Source organism: Coturnix japonica, chromosome 10 (genome assembly GCF_001577835.2).
Source record: "Coturnix japonica isolate 7356 chromosome 10, Coturnix japonica 2.1, whole genome shotgun sequence".
NCBI classification, from domain to species: Eukaryota; Metazoa; Chordata; class Aves; order Galliformes; family Phasianidae; genus Coturnix; species Coturnix japonica.
Window position 1 is genome coordinate 3,377,832 of NC_029525.1, and position 22,271 is coordinate 3,400,102.

Here is a 22,271-nt window from a genome sequence, read left to right on the forward strand (position 1 = left end):
AAGGAATATCCCTCTCTTCCTCTCCTGGAGGAAGTGAACTGATTTATATAATTTAAATGTGTGCGCTTTTTAAATGAAAGATGAGGGGTTTTTATTTATTTATTTATCTATTTAAGTAAAGGAAAAAATAAAGGAAACTGTTTGTTTGTTTTTCTTTTTTTCTTTTTTTCTTTTTTTTTTTTTCCCCTAGGAGCAAGAATTTGACACTGTTGGCTTTGAAATGTGCAAGCTCTGTTTCATTCATGCTTGGATCCCAGTTGGGCATCTTCTCCCACTGTGTACACACATGCAAATAATCTTCAGGAGGAGGGGGAATAACAAGCAAAAAACCAAACATCCTACCACTCTGCCCCAAATGCATGCTCACTCCTTCACCAGTCCCTTAAAAAGAACTACCACAACAGCTTGGGACTTCCTCCCTTTCCTGCATCCTCTCTGAGCGGTTAAATGAAAGTTCATTGAGTGTGGAATAATGTCACAGCCTTTGCTAGAGCCACAGTCCAGGGCCTTAAGAAATGCACATTAAGCACCACAACTGCAATGATTCCCACTCAGTGGACATCTCCTTCAAACTACATCAGGTTGGTATTCCCTTACAGCACTCTGTAATGAAGCAATGTTACTAGCCTTAGTGCAGAACTGAGGAGATGAAGCACAGAAAGGTGAAACCACTTGCCCACTGTAGGCATACTCATGAGAGAATGCACTTATAGTCTGGTCTCCTAAACGTGACAATAACGATCCAACTGCTGAAACACCTCTTCCTAGGTATACTTCGTATTTATTCCCTACTTTGCTTTCCTGACTGCCTTATTTAGTTAAAGACACCAGCCAGACAGAAAAAAAAAATCATGTAATGTTGAAAAATATTCATTCTTCTTTGTCTCATACTTGTTTTTGATGCAATAAACAAACCTCTCCTACTTGTAAAGGACTCAACAGTACAACATTCATGTGGGAGGAGCTCAGGACAAAGAAAAACAAATCTGCTGTAAGACAAATTGAGACAAAACCTAAAGCCTAATAGGATTGCTTCCTCACAGCAATTGATCACATAACAAATTACAACTAGCTGCAACCCACTGTATTTCTTTCTCACGGCAGTAAACGTGTACTTGACTCTATGAAGAGCTCTACGGAACAGCCCCACAAACAACATTTATAGGAATAAACATTCCCCCTCTCCTTTTTCCAAGAGACAGTTCATCCAAAACAGAGCTAATAGTTGGCCCTCGCCATCTGACAATTGCTAAACTGCAGAGTTTAACTCAGAATGTAACAAACACATCCAACTGAAAATGCAGAGAAATTTTAAGTAGGAAAATGATGGTTACTCACACTGGACTTCAGTCAGAAGATGGAGTTATCAGCACTAGCAACAAAAAGCAGGTAGCTCAGGCTTCTGTTTGTGACATACAATATCTCTGTAAATGTCATAGAACTCTCAAGGCATGCCAAAGAAGGAAGATATGGAAACTTAACCTTCATAGTTGCTGTCAGTTCCATTTCTTCAGCTATTGCCTTGTTTCTGTAGAAGCAGAAAAGCATTAAAAATGGAGCACATTCAACAAAGCACACAAAATTAGCAGCAATAGTAACAACTACAATAGTGTCAAACCAGTACAGCTCAACTGCTTGTAAACAGAAGAAGGTATTCACCACTTAGATCTGCCCATGAGGATAATCTGTGCTAGGATGGTCCAATAATCTCTTTAACATTCTTGCAAAACAGTTTCAGAAACTAAAAGAACCATTTCTTAGAATCTAAAAGTAATTTTGATAATAAAGAAATAGCAGGGAGGAATCAATCCTTCTGTTCTATGAGGACTGCCGTATAAGAAGCCATTCTCCATTAACCTCCAGATGCTGCTCTCTTAGCAGACAGCCTGTGGTGCCATTCACTCACCACGTTTTTTGAGCAGCTGGTTTCCTTTAATATACGCACATGTAAGGAGTTAGTTTTACTCCCTGCCTTTCCCCTCATGCTCGTCTTTGGTCTATCCTCAAGTGTCCTGACTAACTTAATGAGTCCAGTCAGGCCAGGCTCATTTCCCTGGCACCAGAACTTAGCAGCTCTGGTCAGCAGACAGGTATTTGGGGTTGGTTTTATGTGGTTTCATTTTGAAATCATAAGAGAGAGGGGGAAAAAAAAAAAAAAAGAAAAAGAAAAAAAAAAAAAGGTTCTCCAGCCTGGGGAGGTGGTGCCATCTGTTTAAGATGCAACTAAAATAGCAAATAACTTAATAACTTCATCTCATACTTCAGACTCTCACTATTGTAAGATTAGAACCAATGTGGAAGCAGTGGCTGTTTTTTTCCTGCATCAACAAACTGCTAAGTCGCAATTTAGTCAGAAATGTAGAAAGAGGAAACAGTTAAAGAACAGCGCTCCTTGGCTAAGGCACACTAGTTGATGCAAAAAAAGCACAATGAGCCCAATATAGTAATTCTTCAACTGCATAAGCTACCAATTTATGACATGATTTGTATTTCCCATTTGTAACTATGTGAAGGGAAGAAAGAGAATACTCCCTTGATGTAACAGATATTCTACAATGGCAAACCTATAGTACACAGAACATGCTTACATTCTGTGGTGACAGGCAGCAGCAAAGGCCTCTAATAACTTTAAAGTTATCTTTTCTAACACCTTCCCATTTTTGTTCTTGGAAGTGGGAAAACTTGCACTGCTCTGAAATCACTGTCTAATAAACTGTGTTTCTCACCACAGCTGAATACTTGGAGGAGCGCAGTTTTCCTGTGGCTATATTGCATCATGCTGTGGGGGTGTGTCCCTTGCATCAGACAGGCTGAACTTGGGAAGAGAGAACAGATTCTTGAACTCGGCTGCCAGAGTGTAGTGAACAATGCCAGAGTCTGGGCTCTAAGTTGTGCCCCAGGAGAACTGCTTTCTCTGCACTGATTTTATTCAAACCCAAACCATTCTTTGATATTGCTTTTTAATACTGGTAGGTCGAGTGAAGTGACTCTCAAGTACGAAGTTTTGTTAAGCAGTTGATTAAGGCAGACTTTGGGACTGATAGCAATTTAAAGGGCAAGCTGCTTTTCCCTTAAATGCTGAGATCCAGAAAGCTGTAAATGAAGTTTCATGTGGGCAAAAAGAATGGCAAGAAAAAAATTTGGGATGAAATAAAAGATTATTATAAATCACTTGGAAAAAATATAGCAAATATGTCAGTCCTCCATGAATTACATATCTTAAATATGCATTAAAACAGCACCTTCTGTAGAGTAACCACAGCTAGATAAAATATACCATAATTGCCAGAGTCTCCTTCTATCTTAAAACTCTCTAGCAATCCCAGCACTTGATGCAGTGATCCTATGAATTTCCCACAGCAGTCAGTGGGAATGACTAACATTCTTTTCAGTGCACTCTTCAGTAGCAGACCCCTTGCACAGACTGCAGAAAACAATCTCTTAATCCCCTCCACTCAGTGCTGATCTAAAGGAGAAGATCAAAACATGACCCCTAGAATGACCTCAGCCTGCTCAGCAAGGGTCAGTGGTGTCAATCAGCTCCCCGTGGGCCCTTGTTATTCTCTAAGGAATGCACTCTGCATCAGACAAACAAGAAAACTCCTTGAGAAGTGTGGAATACATGAGGATTACTGGCCATCTTCTTCATGGCACGTACATGCAAAACAGAAAGCAAAAGCTACATGTATATGATCAGTTCACTGAGGCCAATTTTTTTCAATGCTTAACGTTTACATTTCAGTCATCAAATGACTTCTCAAAATACAGCAGAGGACACGACTGGCACAGCTAGTAAAAATAATTGCACAAATCCAGCATAGGAAAAAAGACATCTCAAGCAGTTTGCTGCTGATGCCAACTGGTTAAACGTACTATTGCCCATTTTATAAGCCGTAGAAATTGGGGAATAAAGCTGGGAACATAACTGTACATTGAAGACCACAATATGGATTCTGTTTTGTACAGTGTCAGAAGAGAGGGAGAGAATTTAGACAGATTTGTAAGTCCAATTAAAATGCCTCTGAGAGAAGCATCTGTTCAACTTGATTGTCTTGAAGCTAAAAAAAGGTTCATCCATTCATCCAAGACACGCCAACTAGACTGGGGGTGTCCATTGGCAGAGTAGCAAGGAGTACACTACCTACCTTCAAAATCATCTTCTGGATCAGCTGACAAAAGTACAAAGGGGAGTTATTGCTATAGGCACAGGCACTCCTGAGAAATTCTGCAAGGTTCTGCAGATGGCCAGGCCTGCCCATCTGAAGCATTTGAAAGATCCAAATGAGTAAAATAAAGAAAGTTCCAAGTGCAGAATCAAGTAATTAATCACAATTAGCAATCTGACCTTAATCCTGACTGTTAATCACAAGTCTGCTAGAATATAAAGATTTGTTTCCCTTTGCTAACTGAACATATACCAGAATTTGGTGGAAGTCGACGTAAGATTACATTTGCATTACAGCGTTTATCTCCACAGGTTACTTGTTTTCTAAAGAGACAGTTGCCACTACAGAAAAAAGATGCTACTGTCTGCACTTAACATGTTGAATCTCAACAAAGAAGGCAGCTCTTCATCAGTAGCTTCCATGTACCATACCTTTCTGATGCCCATCTATGTACAAAACCAGCTGTTCGTTCAATCACAGGCTGTGTTTTAAATTGCTGAGGGTCTCAGAAATGCTCAGGTCATTTCATGGAATGCCTCGTTTGATGCACTGAAAGCTCACTGCCTCTCTGGCAGGAGAAAGCCTCTGGGCGATGCTACCAACATTCTTATGGCATCCCATCCCACAAACACAACTGAGCTGGCTTTGTTAGCACCATTGGCACATCTTGAATTCAGCAAGCTTCTAAACAGACTTTACAGACAGTATTACCCCAACTTTAACTACTCTCAGTGTCAAAATTGCTTGTTTAAGGAAAGAGGTATTAAATCTGCAGTCAGAGCCTTCCACTCTAATTATAGTTTCTGCTCTCATCTAGACTCTTGAAGGAATGTTTCCAAGAAAGGCATTTTCCAGGCATTTTCTTTTTTAAAATCTAAAGAGCAGAGATGGAGAAGCAGATTCATGCTTAAAACAGCTCGGAAGGAAACGCTTCGGATCCCCAGGGGGGATTGAGAAACATGTGGGTTTGGGATGAAAAGAACCAAGCCAAGAACTAGCTGGCCACTTCCAGCTTTCACACCATAAATCATTACATTCTTTAATAGTCAGCCAGCTTTGACAAACAGAAAGAAAGTGAATACAGTAGGATGTAGCAGACAAGATACAGCTTAGTCGAGGGCACACTGTGTCAGGTATCCTTTCATACTCTTAGTGGCAGTGCAAAGAAACAACTGGCAGGAGGCCCAGCATCTCTGTAAATCAATACAGCTGTTTATTCAAACCAAATGCCTGGCAAAAATATCAAACTTTGATTGTTGTAGCAATTTCCAAAAGGAAATTAATAACATCTCAGGAGATGACAGCGAACCCATGTGAGAACAAAAGAATTCTTTCCAACTAAGTTTTTATTCATTATAGGGCTTGATTTCAGTTCACTGCTTCAAGGTAATAACAGACAGTACCCATTATTATTAGAACTGATTATCATAAAACCCAATAGACAACAAGACAGATATTCCTTCCCAAGTATTCCTGACAGTAGAAAGGTTCAAAAATATATTTGCAGTCACAAAGAGCATGTGTATAAGCTTCTCGGCAATGTGTGGGAATCAAATGCCTAGATTTACATTTGACTGCAAAGTCTGCTTAAGACCGGCATGGATGTGTGGTGCTCCAGTGCTACATAATCCTCTGGGTGAGAAGTCGCACTTGGCATGACTCTGGCCCAAGGTTCTGCCTACATACACGAGTATCAGCAGCAGAACTGATTTTCTGCCATTTGATACCTCGCTCTAATCCATTTTTTCCCATTTGTGGCTAAGACAGCAGATGCATAAATCACTGTTACAGTGAAGTAGGAAAAACCAAGAGGGAAGGATAACATGCAACTTTAACTTCCCTTTCCAGACTATTGTGGGTCATACAAATGTTGGTAGTATATTTGCAATAAATAATTTGCTTTTCATTGTACAACTGGTCCCTTTCTATTCTCAAGGTTATTGTTTTTTTCTATTTTTTTAAATAACCTCCCAAGAGATGGAACAAGATACTCTCACCACCAACAAAACAACAAACAAAAAACCCACCACGACCTTGGCCATTTTTAAGCTATGTTGCTTCAATTTATTGGAAAGAATTTAAGACAACAGGGCAGAATAAGTTTGACAACTGCAAATGAGCACTGGGAACAAAACTGAAGTCTGTCCTTTTTATGGTGACAAACCATATTGGTTCTCTCTCTTACAAAGAGAGGTGCAAGAGAAATAGAGTTTTGTTTTGCTCTTACTGTAATGTTACTGATATAACTTTTCCTTTATCGTTTTAAGCTTGATCATAGCCATAATATTCTAAGAGAAAAGGAGCACTGAAGAAGGCAAAGGCACTTCAAATGGCAACCTATAGAATTTCTTCTGATCTATCACTTTCCCTTGCAGAGACTCCTACATCCAAGTTGAAGAACAGATGCCCTATTGCACCTGTGCAAAACAAAGAATGTTGAAACATCAGCAACTGTCTCACACAGGCTGTAATTGAGATCTAAATTGCATCATTAAATGACTGTTCTGCCCTACATAACGCACAGCCTGCAAACACAGGAACTCTATACCACAAACACAACCTTACATCTAGTCTTCTCCCCTGGCTACTGATCCTGGCCAGGATTAATCTTCACCTGTTTCAGGAAAAGAAGATAAAATGAGAAAATAAGCCTTACATTACTTCAAGCACTACTTGAACCCAGAATCAAAATCTGCAGACAAAATTGTAACAAGGAAAAAGAGATTAGAACATTGTTTAATAACAGACATACAGAATCTGATCTATCACAGCATCAACCTGGAAACGAGTGAAATTATTCCTGCATTTGGCCCAAAATTAAAGTAATGTTAGTCAGTCTGCTGTAAACTTTGCCATGTTTTGTCATAAAGGACCTAATAGCTTCCCTGCTCCAAACACTAATGCATTAAGTATTATAGTGCATTATTATTTCTTACACAATAGGCAGGAGAACAGTCTATTCCTCTTCTAAGGTAGAAGCTCTGTCCTGAACAATCTGACTTTTCCCATACCAGGAAAAATGTACCTGTTTTGGTCTTCAGTAAGTCTGCTGCAATATTCTTAACCATGTAATCAGCAAAGAATTACAATCTTACTGCTGGCCTCCATGATACTACATATATAACCAAGCACATGCAAAAAACTTGCCTCTCAGCATCATGAAAAGTACTTACGATCAAAAAGAACAGAAACAATGTATATGCTATTAGGAATAATGGGTGATCTTGGCCACTGAAACACAAAATTGCAGGGGTTGGAAGGGACCATTGCATCCAACCCCTCTGCTACAGTAGGTTCCCTGCAATAAGTCACATGGGTAGGCATTCAGATGGGGGCCTTGAATATCTCCATAGGAGACTTCATAACCTCTCTGGGCAGTGTGTTCCAGTACTCCATCACCCTCACTGTAAAGTTCTTCTGCATGTCTCTGTGGTACTTCCCATGGTTAGGTTTTAGGCCATTGCTCCTTGTCCTGTTGCTACACAGCACTGAGAAGAACCTGGCCTCATCCATTTGCCTCCCACCTCCCTTTAGATATTTATAAACATTAATCAGATACCCCCAGAGTCTTTTTTTCCCCAGGCTGGACAGATCCAAGTTATTCATCTTTCCCTCATACAGGAGATGCACCAGGCTCTGTATCATCTCTGTGGCCCTGCACTGGACTCCTAGGAGATCCCTGTCTTTATTGAAACAAGGAGCCTAGAACTGAACATAGTATTCTAAACGCAGCCTCACTAGAGTAGAGTAGAGGGGGAGGATCCCCTCCCTTGACCTGTTTGTTAATGCTGTTTTTAATGCAGGATACCTCTGGCCTTCTCGGCCACAAGGGCACACTGCTGTCTAACAGCCAAGCTGTCCTCCAACAGAACACCCAGATCCTTCTCCACAGAGCTCCTCTCTAGCAGGTCATCCCCTCACTGGTACAACACAGAGTACATCCTCAAAATTTATCTATTTCAGCTCCTTCCCTAAGTTTCAGAAAGTAGAGATCACATCTGCTATGGAAAGACAATTCTATTACATTTAATGGCTGGGGGATGACACAACTCAGAAGATCACACCACAGCGGTCACTTCAGTCTCTCAAGTCCAAAACTCAACTCAGTTTTGATCATGCTAAACACACCTTATGACTAGAAAAGAATAACATGAGGGTCATTTGTAGATGAAGGACTTCATATTTCAGAGAATCTCAGGACAGGATTCAGTGTTTAGACAGTTCAGTGAGACACGGGCAGGAAATGCACAACCCACACATCTCTGCATCAAACCAAGCATGTTGCTGACATTCAAACAGAAAAAAAATAAAAATAAAAATAAAAGCATCCTGGAACGTTTTAATATAGTCTTTAACAAAAGGAAATTTTAGCCAGGCTCTTCAGAAATAGAGTTCTAAAAGTAGCCCTTAGTGGGTGAAAGTGTATAAAATCATTGCTACTACTGAGGGAACTAAAAGTTATACTCAGCCTAAAACAGCGGAAATAACTTGGTAGTGTTATATTCTGAAATACCTAGGTAGTAGCAACTCTATTAAAAATTAAAACAAAATGAGTTTGAGAATAGCATCAGTCAAGTAATGAATCGCTTTATAGGGCAGCTGTGACCAGTGCTGTTGCAATATTACTGTTTATGTATTTGCCTATTTGATTGCTGCTGGTACTCTGTTTGCTAGGTAGGTACAAAGGCTTAACGCTTCCTAGACTGTGACACAGAACATTGGATGGTGCCTCCAGATAAATCATTTGTCATTATTGGGTTGATATTCAGGGAATGAGGCTTTTAGAATAGGCATTCCTTATATAAACAAGAGCCATTCCTCTGGATCTTTCCAGAACATTGATGGGAAGGCTCAGTCTCCTCTGCCATACCACCAGCATCTGATGTCATGGGCCTACGTAACAAAATAGGAGGCAGTACTTTTGAAGCACTCCTCACACATGTATATACACATACACTACATTCCAGGTGTTAGAAATCTGCCTCTATGTAAGTTTGAATAATTTTTTACTGCTGTCCTCTAAATCAAAGTTCAGTAATGCTACTGCAGTCAGTAAGTACTTGACTATCTATCTCAAAGGCTTGATTTTTGTCACCAAAGTATATCTCTTCTGTTTTATGCGTCTTACTTGTTCATGCTAAGCAAGCATATGATAGGATTCTAAGATACCTCATAAGGACTACTGCAAAAATAAGAGAAGATTCTTAGTTCAATTTAAATGTGTTTTTAATGGAAACAAGCTCATCCCTGCACCCATGGGGAACACGCAGCAAATACTGTAGCAAAGAGCAAGAGGAAACTTTCAGCTTTTTAGATCTACAAAATGCTGCAAGCTCACTGTTCCCATTTCTGTCACACCTCTACATGCTTTCTCAGGCTTTCATCACTCCAAAGCTGAATGCCAAAGTCAGATGCCAATAAAGATGGGATTTAGAGCCACACTATGCAAATGACTAGTTCTGTAAGAAATATGAAGTAGGGCTTCTGTCTCTTTTGACAGACAAAGAGAGACAGCATTTTCAAAGGCAACAGGTGGAAATTTGTTTCTGACAGTAGAAATTTTTCACCTAATATGGAACATGTGGAACACTTGTAATGGGATATAATATTGCCCTGCCATCAGGAAATTCCACTGGTGCTCTCTGGAGTGCTGGTTTAGGAAAAGAAAAAGGAAAAAAGGAAAGAAAGAACAGAAATTGGCTTAAGCAAAATATTTTTTCTGGATTCTACACTAACAGATGCATTAGAATCATGCTACTTGCAGGGTAGGAGTGCTGGAAAGTTGTGCACTTGCACATCCTGTAGTGTGAGAGAAAATATATGGGAAAGGTTGTGCAAAACTCATAGAGATTAATTTTGAAAAATGAAAAAATAGCTTCTATCACACTCACGTAGTGTAAAAAATAACAGCATCTCACATTACTGCCTATGCAGAAAGTTGTTTAGATTTCCAAAATATTAAAAAGAAGAACTTCAGTAGAAGAATTGATTCTAAGAGTACAACAAATGTGTTTCTTTTCTTCTGTAACTTGCATTTCACAACAGGAACATTTTCAAATCTGAAGCAGCTCTCGCAATGGCAGCTGTGGTTTCTTTTTATATGTTCTGTAGCTGAAAAAAGAAAGCAGACTTTTATAGCCCAGGGCATTTCTCTCAATTGCCATGCGCTGTTCTGCTGGGTCAACACTTCCTGAAAAAGCAGATTTGTTTATTGATTTAAACTAAACAGAATATTTAATTTTCTTCTTTAAAAATCTGATTTTCTTTAAAAATGCAACAATACAAACACATACCAAACCACTTTGTTACAATTCATTATCCCTTAATCTCCTATCTAACCTCTTTCACACTGGGTTATTTGCTAGCTCATTTATTTATCCTTCCCTTCACAAATACATATATCAGAAAGAAAGATGTTTTGCTAATTGACTGATGTAGAGCCATCAAACTCTCTTCTAAAAGCTGATTAGTAGTGAATACAAATGATTGGTTGCATGGTTATTCAATTAGTAATAAGTAACTAAATGGAGTTCAAGATTTCCTCAGAACCAGCCCGCTCCTCATTCTGTTCTACAAGAGAGAAGTGGTTCTCTCATCTCCAGTGCAACACAGCTCATGAAATGCTTGTTTCTCAAAGAAACAACCATGGAAATGTATTGTGACTTGCACTGTCCTTTAGTAGGTGTTGTATCAAGCTCTGAATGGTTACCCTTGGTGCTCTGGAATCTAGGCTTTGTGGGGGCTACTTCAGCTTCTTGTTCCTATAATTATCATCTTTATCTTTTCAGATGTTTGCTTTCTCATCAATGCACAAAAGTCAATTTTCACACAAAGATAAAGAATACGGCACTCAGAACTGTTTACATTTGTTATCAATACCTTTGTTCAGGCTATGTTACAATCTCTAATATGGACAGACTCAAGAATAAAACCCAGTTCCTTGGAAGCAGAGCTGCAAATTCCAGACCAAGTTGTTTGAATGGAAGGGATATTAGCAGCTTAGTCACATGCATACAGTTAGCTTCCTTCTCAAAGGTGATACTGCAGAAAAGCTTTTTAGCTAAACAACCATCTGGTCATCATTAGAGAACAATAAAGCCAGAGACAGCAGTAAATAGCAAGGGGTGTTACAGAATTTGGTAATGTGTGTCAGTGAATTTTATAATCTGTGGACACAGCAGCCAGTGATCAGGTGATGCTGATGAAAGCTTTGTCCTACCACTTCATGATCATTCCAATTACTTCTGGTTATTGCAGGTTTAAATGACAATGTCTGCTAAGAGAAAAGATCCCTTCTAAGTTATTATGTTCTGCATCACCTGCTGCTCCAGCTAGATACAGTCCTATCACCTTTCCAGTCTTTGCAAAAATTAATGGCATTTCCATTTGCTACTTGAAGGACGGATATCTTAAGCAACCTCATTTTATATGGCACAGTTAAGTAGAGATTACAGGACTCCACTGAGACAAAATGTAGAACTAAATTTGACAGCAGCACTGAGATGAACGACTCAGACACAATCCAGGTTTTACACTGTTTAGCAAAAAAGGTATCTCCTTCTGCCCACAGCGAACAACAGTCTGCAAGTCTTTATCTCCCCTGTTTGAGATATTTAAGCAGGTTTTTAGCTCCAGAGACTGAAACCCCTACAACAGTGCAAACATCCACATATCCACCAACAAGGACATTGGAACTACACATGTATATTTATTTCCAAACTGTCCAGCAAGAGCTTAAAGTTTTAATTCCCTCTGTAGACACACATGTACATGGCAAGGAACCAAATATGCCCTAAGAGACCAAGTGCTGCTAAAGAATGACAAAGTATGGGTGGAAGGAGTAGGGAAGTGTCCTTGAGGATGAAAAGGAGAAAGTATCAGCCAACAGATACCTGTTGAGTGACAACCAGAGTGGTTTTCAACTGCAATAAAGCACGGCATTTTAAGAACTCAATGCCAAAATTCCTTCCTTTCAAGAAAATCAAAACATTTGTAAAAAATATGTCATATGTCATATGATATTTGTCATTTTACCATGAGGGTGGTAAGGCACTGGAACAGGTTGCTCAGGTACATCCCTCCCAGCTCCAGGGATTCTATGATTCTACATGTCACAATAGGATGAGAGAGACTGGCCTCAAGTCATGCCAGGGTAAGTTCAGGTAGGATATCAAGAAAAACTTCCTCTCTGAACTGTGGTCAGTCACTGGAATGGGCTGCCCAGGGAGGAGTTCAAGAAACACACAGATATGGTAATAAGGATAATAATATAATATAATATATTATAAGGTAATAAGGTTTAGTGGGTAACATTGGTGGCAGGTGGACAGTTGGACTACATGGTCTTAGAGATCTTCCTCAGTCTTAATGATTCAGTGATATCTGAGGCAGCTGAGAGGACTGATTTCTCATTCAAAAATGTCATGTATGCAAAGCTGTACAAATATATATATATACACACACACATATATATATATTTCAGAGCTATTAAATAACTCAGTGTTTGATTATCCTTCTTCTTAAAAAACAGCCAGCCCCTGCAGTGAGCATATATCTATAAATAAGTATTTTCTGTAATCTGACCTGCTGACTTTATCAAATTACTTCCACTCCAGTAGTACCAATTTTTGCAGAAGGTTTACTTAATTTCCTACAGACATGCTGAAATATGATAACAGACATATCATGAATTGCCAAGGCTCAAGGCAAGCAGAACATGAGCCAGCAATGTGCCCTCACAGCACAGAAAACCAAACATATCCTGGGCTGCATCAAAAGAAGTGTGGTTAGCAGGTTGAGGGAGGTGATCCTGCCCCTCTGCTCTGCACTGGTAAGACCTCACCTGCAGAGCCCATGCAATAGCAGCTGAAATAGGAGTGGGTAATGTACATTATAGTCTGAAAGCCCAGTTAATGTTCTTTCACCCTTCTAGCCCTGTCATTCTCCGGGTATTTGTTTTAAAAAAAACATCTGAGATATACATTTGAAACATTTACTTCCTTCACTCAAAGTCTTTCAGATCAAGGTTTCTCATTTAATGCTGGGGAATTACTTGTACCTTAAAGGTTTGAGCTGTTGAGACATTACTTATCAAAGACTTGTGACTAGTAAATACACTAATTAATTACAAGAGATGCTTGCTCTGCAAATACAGGGAGGGGTCTCAGTTTTCCAGCAATTCTGCTTTGCCCAGTTCTACATGCTCAACAGGTCTTTTTTATTACAGCTCCAGGGATTCCACGCATTCAGGCACTGATAATAAGCAGAGGGGTTAGTGATGTGACCAAACAGAAGAGTAAGTCAGTTACAAAATGCTTCTCTGCTTGACACTAACATTAATTCTGAGACTTCTTGATATCAACTGAATCATGTTTTTAAACAACACAGCCTTCAGCTTGCTAACACACACGTACCAGCATACCAGTGATTCTAGTCTGGAAAACTCTTCTGCAGTCTGCCTGCTGGCTGCAAGTGCATTGATTGTCAAGAAGCATGTTACTCTTCTCTGAGCTTTTTCCATTTCCACCAATGGAAAAATGCTGGGTCTAAGGAAGGGGATGCTGAATGTGCACCACTGGGAAACTGGTTGCCCCTAATGGTTTACTACACCTTCAGCTTGGGAAGCTTCTAAACACAACACTAAGCTTGGTTTAAAGCTTTGAATCTATTGATTAGTACTTACATGGGCCCTGTCAAAGCGACATGGCAGAGATCCTGCCCTGAAACCAGTCATACGTTTTGCTCTCTGGGAAGATCTCCAGATAAGAGGACTACAGATAACAACAGTAAGGTTTTCAGACAATGATCTTCTCCTTGGTTATAAATCTGCTTTTATAGAGAGCTGGGATTAACCTGAAATAATTTGCTTTGGCAGTTTGACAATGTTTGCACAATGCCTATTTGCATTACACCTTGCTCATACCAACACAATGAGCTACTTGCTTTCATTATCACTAAGTACATTACCAAACCTGAAAGAATGTGGCTGTTGGAAATCCAGGAGGATCCCATAGCAATCCTCTGTTGAATACAATAAATTTTCCTTCTGCAAATTAACCTGCACTTTTCAAAAGCTCAAAATCCAGAGTCAGCCTTAAGGAATATGATAGGAAAAAGGGGACTGAGGTGCAATATGGAACCTCTGTGTTAGCAAACACCATTCACACAGGTCTCTGAACTAACAGCCTGACATTTATTTTACTTGCTTACTCAGCTTCTTAGCTTGCCTCTACATGAACTACACTTATCTGCACAACTCTTCTGTCTTTAAGGGTTATGTCATCTTCATCCTAACAACAGCTACTTACTGGCACTGAACTGAGCTGCTAAAAACAGACTCCTTTCCTTGACTGTCTGTTTGCTAACAGCATCAAGTCAGTTCTTTAGATTTTAAGAAAAAAAGTTGATTATACTGGCATTTGCATATGTTCCTTGAGGCAGACACTCTCTCTTCAGTACTTTACAGCTTTGAAGAACGGGTTCTTTCCCCAGATATCACTGAATCCTCTGCAATTGTAAATGAAGCAGATCATGACCAGTAAAAATTTAAAAAAATAAAACCAAGGCAAGGTCTGTGCAGCACATTTCTTCCTGTTTTTGAAGGACTTTACATACTGGAAAACAGATTCACTGACGCACTTACACTCATAAAGCTTTCCAGCTACTGAAGGAGCGTCAGGATAGATACTTCAGACTACTTTCCACACAGATACAATACAAGTTCTCCACAGAGAGATCTCAGGAGCTTTTATAATAAAACTGCTTGAGTCCTTCCACAGTTGCTCAGCAACTCCTTTAAGTAGGTACACCTACTTAAATCTACGCTTAAATGTGATCATCATCTTGCACACAACTTCTGATTCTGTAGGGTTTTTCATTTCTCTTTTTGAAGTGCAGGAGTAAAAATAAATCCCAATACCTGCAGCAGGTCATTGGTTTTTCTTTCTTTTGAAGAGTGACAAAAGGACAGTCTCACACTGAGCTCCTTCAATTCTTTCTGGAACTGGCTTCCAAATTCAAAAGTGCATTCCAGATAGACTTATTTTGCCTATTTCTAAAGAAATTAAGGACTGTTTTAACTACGACAGAACCAAAATGACAAATTTCACAGCCCCTGCTCATCTTCTGTTTGGGAAAGGAGTCTCAAAATAATCTCTACACTTCCAGGATTATCAAATCTGACTGTATTTGGTTCCCACCTTTGACCTCATCAGCCACTCTGAAATCCCTGTCTGAACACTTTCCGGCTGGTTTCCATGCATGCAGATGACTTCATTTCCTGTTAAGTACACCACAAAATTCAGCTCCTTATCAGCTCTGATTAGTCAGATAGCTCCACGCACAACCACAAAACAAGCAAAAACCAGCTACAAGTAATACTATAGCTCCTTAGTTGTTAATACTATCCTGCCTCCTACTCCTTATATGTAGGCTCTGCTGGCTGGAGTTATTTACCTATGCTGAAGTTTAAGAATACTTATTTCCTTTGTCATTATTTGTTTAAGGATTGCTGCTGTGTGCAGTTCATAAATGCCAAAAGCTCCATGGCAAAGGTTACTTGTCTTGATTCTAATTTGCCCCCAGGCACTAAAATTGGATCCTGATGCTCTTAAGAGAGAGAAGCTTCCAAAAAAGTGAAGTCACTCCTTGAGTGACCATCTGCTCGAATACAATATTTCTGAAACATCTAGATGGATTCTATATAACTTTTATACACATTAAGACTTTGCAGCCCAATAAAAAAGAAGCTGATATTTTTATCAAATAAAACACCATGGAAGTAAAAAACAACAAAACAACAACAAAAGACACCAAGTCCTTGGCTTTCACAGCAGCATGCAGCAAACAAGCATTGTTGTTCCTTACTTGTTATTATTACATTAACATAAAGCATAATGCTTCTTCAGTACTTGCTTTTAAATTAGACAGTTTAAATTAGACAAGATCATAGGTGGATTTGGCACAGAGTGCCTTATGGATCCCTTCACCTGTTCCTTGTCTCAGAGGGAATCAGCTATAGAACAGCCCATGTTGGAAGAAAACCCCAACCATCACAGTGTACAACTCCTGGCTCCTTGCAAGACCACCCGAACACCAAACCCAATATCTGAGAGTGGTGTCCAAACGCTTATCAAGCCCTGGTAGCTTGGCTGTGAGCAATGCCCTGGGGATCCCATTCCATGCCCAGCACCTTCTGATGCAGAACCATTTCCTGACACCAGCCCAACCCTCCTCTGACACAGCTCCATGCAGTTCCCTTGGGCCCTGTCGCTGTCGCAGAGCAGAGCCCAGCACTGCCCTCCACTCCCTGTAAGGAGCTGCAGCCACCATGAGGTGGCTCCCCTCATGCTGCTCTGCTCTGGGCTGAACAAATCCAGGAGTCTCAGCCACTCCTCATATGTCTTACCTCCCTGCACCATATCCTCAGCCCTCCTTTGTACACTCCTCAGTATCTTTGTGTCCTTACATTGTGGTACCCAGACCTGCACATGGTGCTTGAGGTGAGGCTATGTCAGTGAAGCACAAGTGGGACATTTCCTTCCCTCACCAGTCTGGCATTGCCAGGCCTGATACACCCCAGGTCATGCTGCTGGCTCACATTCAACTCACCATCAGCCACAACCCCCAGATTCATTTCTGCAGGGCTGGACTTCAGCTTTTCATCCTCTCATCTGTATGTACACCCTTCTCAGGTGCAGAATCTGGCACTTATTATATTTCACATGGCTGGTGACTATAGTAAGTGATATGAAGCTAAGCAGTTGCTCAGTACTAGGGCTATGCAAAACACAACAGGTCACAAAAAATTCTTGACCCACATCTGACATCACCAGCCACTTAAATCCCAGTGAGCAAGTAAAATGTAAATGCTTTGATGTCATCGCTGAATATGGCTTCCTCTTTTGATGTGCTTTACCCAAAGTATGTAAAACACGAGACTCACTCTTACCCATCCTCTGTGCTCTTCATTTTTCCTTTCTCCCTTGACAGCTGGCGTACATAACTACTCTAATTTCATCTTATGCTAATGAAGCAAACACTAAAAGAAGGGGTTTCATAAGTATAATTAGCAAAAAGCTACTAAAGTCCAGCCCTGATCTTAATGGGGCCCTTCAGGGGGGATACCTTAAGCTTTCCTCACATGTCCCCTATTTCCTCTTTCCATTTAGACCAGCCATGCCTGTGATGGCTCTGCACCTCCTAGTCAGAACTTGGGAGCACAAAGAAATGAAAAGACCTGAGAGATGAAGGCAAACTGAATGTGCTTCATGTGAAGTTTTAGATATGGTTTCTTAGGAATTTTTATTTTATAATCAAACTCCATTGTTTGTTGTAAAGGGACACCTATGTGTAGCTCAAGAATCAAAATCTCCTATTACGGTGATGCTGCCTCACCACATGTTAATTTCTCCTTTAAATCCTGGCAGGTTTGATTTTAAATGAATCAGTCAGAGGTTTGGTGAAAGAAGCATGCAAACATCAGCATCTGAATGCTGTTCTTCAGTTCATTTTGCTATCAGTACATGCTGAAGCAGAAACAAAGCTAAGAGAGGAAATTGGAAAGGTAAATCATAAGAAAAATAGACACCTGATATACTGCTTCTTCTGAGCAGTTAGAAACAAGTGCACATTATCCCTCTGGTTACATCCTATCCAAACCCATTTAGCTCTGCCAAGGGTTCCTTTCATACTAGTAAAGGAAAAGCAAAACAGCACCTATCATCTTCTGTCTGAACTTACATTTTAGTCATGGAAATCAGATCTTTCATTCTATTCTACACCAGTGATATACAATAGTTTATGTATCTTTTATACCATATTCCCTGCCAGTAGTGTGGCAAAAACTGATAACTTGGTTCCCTCGTGGACTCCTATCTGAGCCCAAAGCAGCATCTCACTTCCACGTTCAGTCGTAACTTGAAAAAGATACACCAAAGAGGCTGTTCGAAATGTTCACTAGGCAGGGCAGGAAAAGCAAAAATATGAACGGCAAACCATTTCCCATTTCTTTTCATGGAGGCTACTTCCAAACCTTATATTCAAGCCTAAAACAAGTCAATTCAGAGGGCAAAATAACAAAACCCCTTGTCTGCCCTTCCTGCCAGGGAAGCTGGAAGGGAAGGGAACACCCTTCTTCTGATAAACACAGACCCAGCTCCCACTCCAGGCTCACACAGCTGAGCCCAGATTTGATAGGGCAACAGGAAGAATGGTAATTCCTCAATTGACAGAACACCTTTAAGTTGGCTGTGATATTACACAGAGCACACATAAGACAGCCACTGACCGTAAAGCCACCGGCTCAAATCCTGAGCAGGAAAACAAATTAATACCTCGGGTTAGCTCAGCTAAGTAAACACACTATCTGTACAAGCAAATCACTGTGGACAGAGGAGAAATAGAAGAGCCAGTTCTTTCCTGAACTCACAACTAGAGATGTTTCCTCCAGAAAAATGAACGATCTCACAGCACTGGATTTTGGAAAGGAATTCACATGATCAAGCTACAGCAATGAAGACAAAAATAATTCACATAAAATAAGGAAATATGAGTTAAACAATCTAAGAACTTCTGCCAAAGCAAAAGCTGGACCAAAAATAGATCTTTCCAGGTCAGAAAAAAAGCCTGTGTAGAGTCAGTGGTCACACATGGAGCAGCTTAACTCAATTCAGTGTGTACAGATCATAATGCTTTGCACTCACACACACGGATGAAATATCATTTTGACAATTCTGTTATACACTGCATTCTTCTTTTCTTTTTTTTAAATCCACTTTCCCAAAATCTGAAAGGGGCTCAAGCGATCTACCCGTCCAGTCCTTGTTTCATATGGCCGACATAGCACATCAGGTTCAGTTAATCTGAAAATAACACAGGATAACTGAGAGAACTGTGCAATTACAAGATAAGGTGAAAGAATTCATTTATGCTGTGAAGAAATCCCAGATTCAGTACCATGTTCACTTAAGAACATGTCTCAGAACGTGATCAAAACCAAACTGAATAATCCTAAAGGAGTCCATGCAAAAGGCCTGGAAAATAACTCAAGTTCTATGGGTAAATAATAGAATTTTCTCTAAAATTGTGGGCTCAAACTAGTCTGTGCAGTAATTCATACTGTGAACTTTTGTACTCTCACCTCCTGTAAAGCGGACACACTTGTTGCATCCCTATTGATTGGGTTTAGATGTACAGCAGATCGGTGATTGTTCCAAGGTACATGTCACAAACTACGCACCAACAAAAGCAGTTAATCTAACACTGACACACCTTCAGAAAAATCTGTTCTCACAGATTCACAGATGAACTACGATGTAACCCCAGCTGCTCTGCTTCCAACTAATAACAAGTGTAAAGGAATATTGCACAAAAAAGTTTAGCATTGTGTATAATATTTCACTGTGTGGTTTTGCCCAGCAGTTTTCACTTGGTATTCTTTGTCTCAGAAAATCAGAATACACCTTACTTCCTCTACAAGCACCACTAAGTAGAGGTAGTGGTGCAGCTGGGTGATTTCTGAAAACCTTGCCACTTACCCTTTACGCCTTGCACCACATAGCACTGTTATGGTCAGAATTGGACCCTCCTGACAAGATTTAGAGTTCTGAGGATGCTGTGCTGCTCGTATTTGAAAATATACAGTGATTTATCTAAGCAGCATAATTATTTTTGTTGTAGTAATCTCAGTAATTACTCTGCTACCATCCTGCCTCCAGTGGGTAACCTCATACCATCCTTCCTTGAGTAGGTATCTGATAGAGAAAGGCTGCTCAAACACTGGCTGCAAGAAATGAAGTCCAGGTTTTCTAGCACTGCAGACTAGTTTTTTTGGTTCCATCTGTCTCCTGTTAAACAGGTACAGGCTTTTAGTTCTTTGGCTTATACTTAGGGGGCCCCACTCAGTGAGGAAAGTAAAGCAGAGGCTTGATAAGATTTGATTTCAATGCTGTTTCAAAACAAATACTTTGTAAAGAATGAGACCCAGCGCACAAAGCTATTTAATACAGAACACAGGAATGGTTTTTTACTCCTTTAGTCACACTCTCAGGTAAGTGAAGGCACCCAAGGCAAGAGGGGCAACGCAAATGTGGGAAGGCTGTTAGTTTTAAATAACACTAGGTTTATATTCTCAATGTCCAAAGTACCAAAACAGTTTAAACTAGCACATCAGCAGCAGGCAGAGAGCTCTGGAACACTATTATCCAAGAAGGAAGCAAATATACAAAAAATGTTTTCTTTCCATCATTCTGAAATTGCTAGTGCATACATTGAGAAACACGGTACTGGTGTGGGGTCACCACAGTTAATCCCAATAAAACTGTCAGATAGATTATCAGCATGAAACTCACTCCACATAGTTAAACTACCTCTTCCTACTTCTTCCTCACAAAAGGCACATTCCAGTGCATGCTGAAATCTGCACGAGTCTTTGCACTGGCTTTAGTGGTTTCTTCAATATGTTGAAGCTTCTCAGGAATTTCTCAACAGAGATGGCAGGTGAGATTAAACTTCAAACCCCAAATTAAATTCTTAGAAAACTTATTGCTGGGAATTGTCAAGAAAAGGGAAACTTGTTTGGAGTCAGCTTGGGTCAGAACACATTTGTCAATACAGAAGAGAGTTAAAGAGAAGGTCGCTTGTGCATGGTTGAGATTTGAGGTTGGTTTAGGTGCACTCCTGCTTTCAGTGCTTTCTGTTCTCTCCTCAAAAATGTAAATTAACATATCAAATTCAGGCTGACATTTCTGATAAAAACCAGTTTAAATATAATACCACAGGTCCTTTAACTGAACAACATAGAGTGAAAGCATCATTTTTACCTGCAAAAAACACCAGTGCAAGCTGCTGCTGAATCCAGATCAGACACTATATGGCACGAAGTCACCAGTGCTTTTCTTTCATTCACAGAAAACTTAATCTTATTTGGAATATGGCAATGTGCTGAACCACACTGTCGCAGTGGTATAATAATGAGAAGGCAGTAGATCAGTACAACTGCTCTCCACGACATACTGAATGCAGAAGGCACATATTTCCAAGCATAGTTAACAACCATTATTAAAATGCTGTAAGGCAAACTATTTTCCTCCAATAAAGCTCTATTTTTCTACATTTTCTATACGAAAGGAAAGTAATAAGAGAATAAAAGGTGTCCTGACCTTTTCTTTGTTTTCTCTATCAGGTAATTCCTACCTTTTGCTCTCTGAAAGCCACTCCTTTTCCATTATGAAGCTAATGCATTAATGAATGATACGGCTGTCTCAGTAGGAGTCAGCAAGGTGCATTAAGCTATTCCTTCCTCAACTAGATCAACACCTTCTAGGAGGCTGGAGAACTTCTAATAGCCATAGCCAGACTGGCACAGCTTGCTATATGCTGGTACAGGGACCACAAAGGGCAATCAGTTCCTTTCCATTAGAATTCCTGCTATGGGGCAAATCTTGCACTGCTCACTCCCGAGATATGCTTATATACTGGAGGACAACACAGGTCAGTGTCTCTCCAGCTACTGTGCCAAACATGCAAGAAATTGCTACAACCCAGAAGTAAAAGAAGAAATCACAGCACAGGGGGAGAACAACAAATCCTCCCACTGCAACTCCAAGCAGAGACCAGAATCACTCTACTGCTACGCTGGATAGGGATTTCTGGCAGAAAAGGGCACAAATCTCCCATTTTTGTATGGTAAACCATGCAGTGATGAAAAGATTTGAACATCTCAAACAAGATCTTGAATCTTCCCTTTCTACTTCCCATATTTTGCTACTTCAAGGCCTGCTGAGTAACTGACGTTCAGTGAACTGAAGAGCACAGCCCCACACAGTGAGCTTGCTGAGCTGTGTGCTGCTGTTGCCTCATGCTCTTCTGTCAAATTACATTGAAAAACCAAGTCAAACAGCTAACTCCATAATGGCTTCAGTTACCTTGAACCTGGTTCATGGAACAGGCATATGCCTGGATCTGGGCTCAGGGTGGGCTCCAACATGCAGTAACCTTGTAAGACAGCTACGTCTCAGTAGCTCATAAAAGTACAAACAGCACCTGCCACCACACAGCAAAATCCCAATATAGCAATTAATAAATCAGTAACCTACCCCGATCCTG

General features: G+C 40.1%; 1 long non-coding RNA gene across 1 annotated transcript; it reads left to right on the forward strand.

Moving 5' to 3' along the window:
- The first annotated feature begins 12,291 nt into the window (after window positions 1-12,291).
- LOC107318462 lies at window positions 12,292-21,353 on the forward strand. The gene is made up of 4 exons (XR_001557370.2): window positions 12,292-12,318; window positions 13,393-13,461; window positions 17,594-17,730; window positions 21,075-21,353. It is a non-coding gene; the product is annotated as an uncharacterized LOC107318462 (long non-coding RNA).
- Window positions 21,354-22,271: the final 918 nt, after the last annotated feature.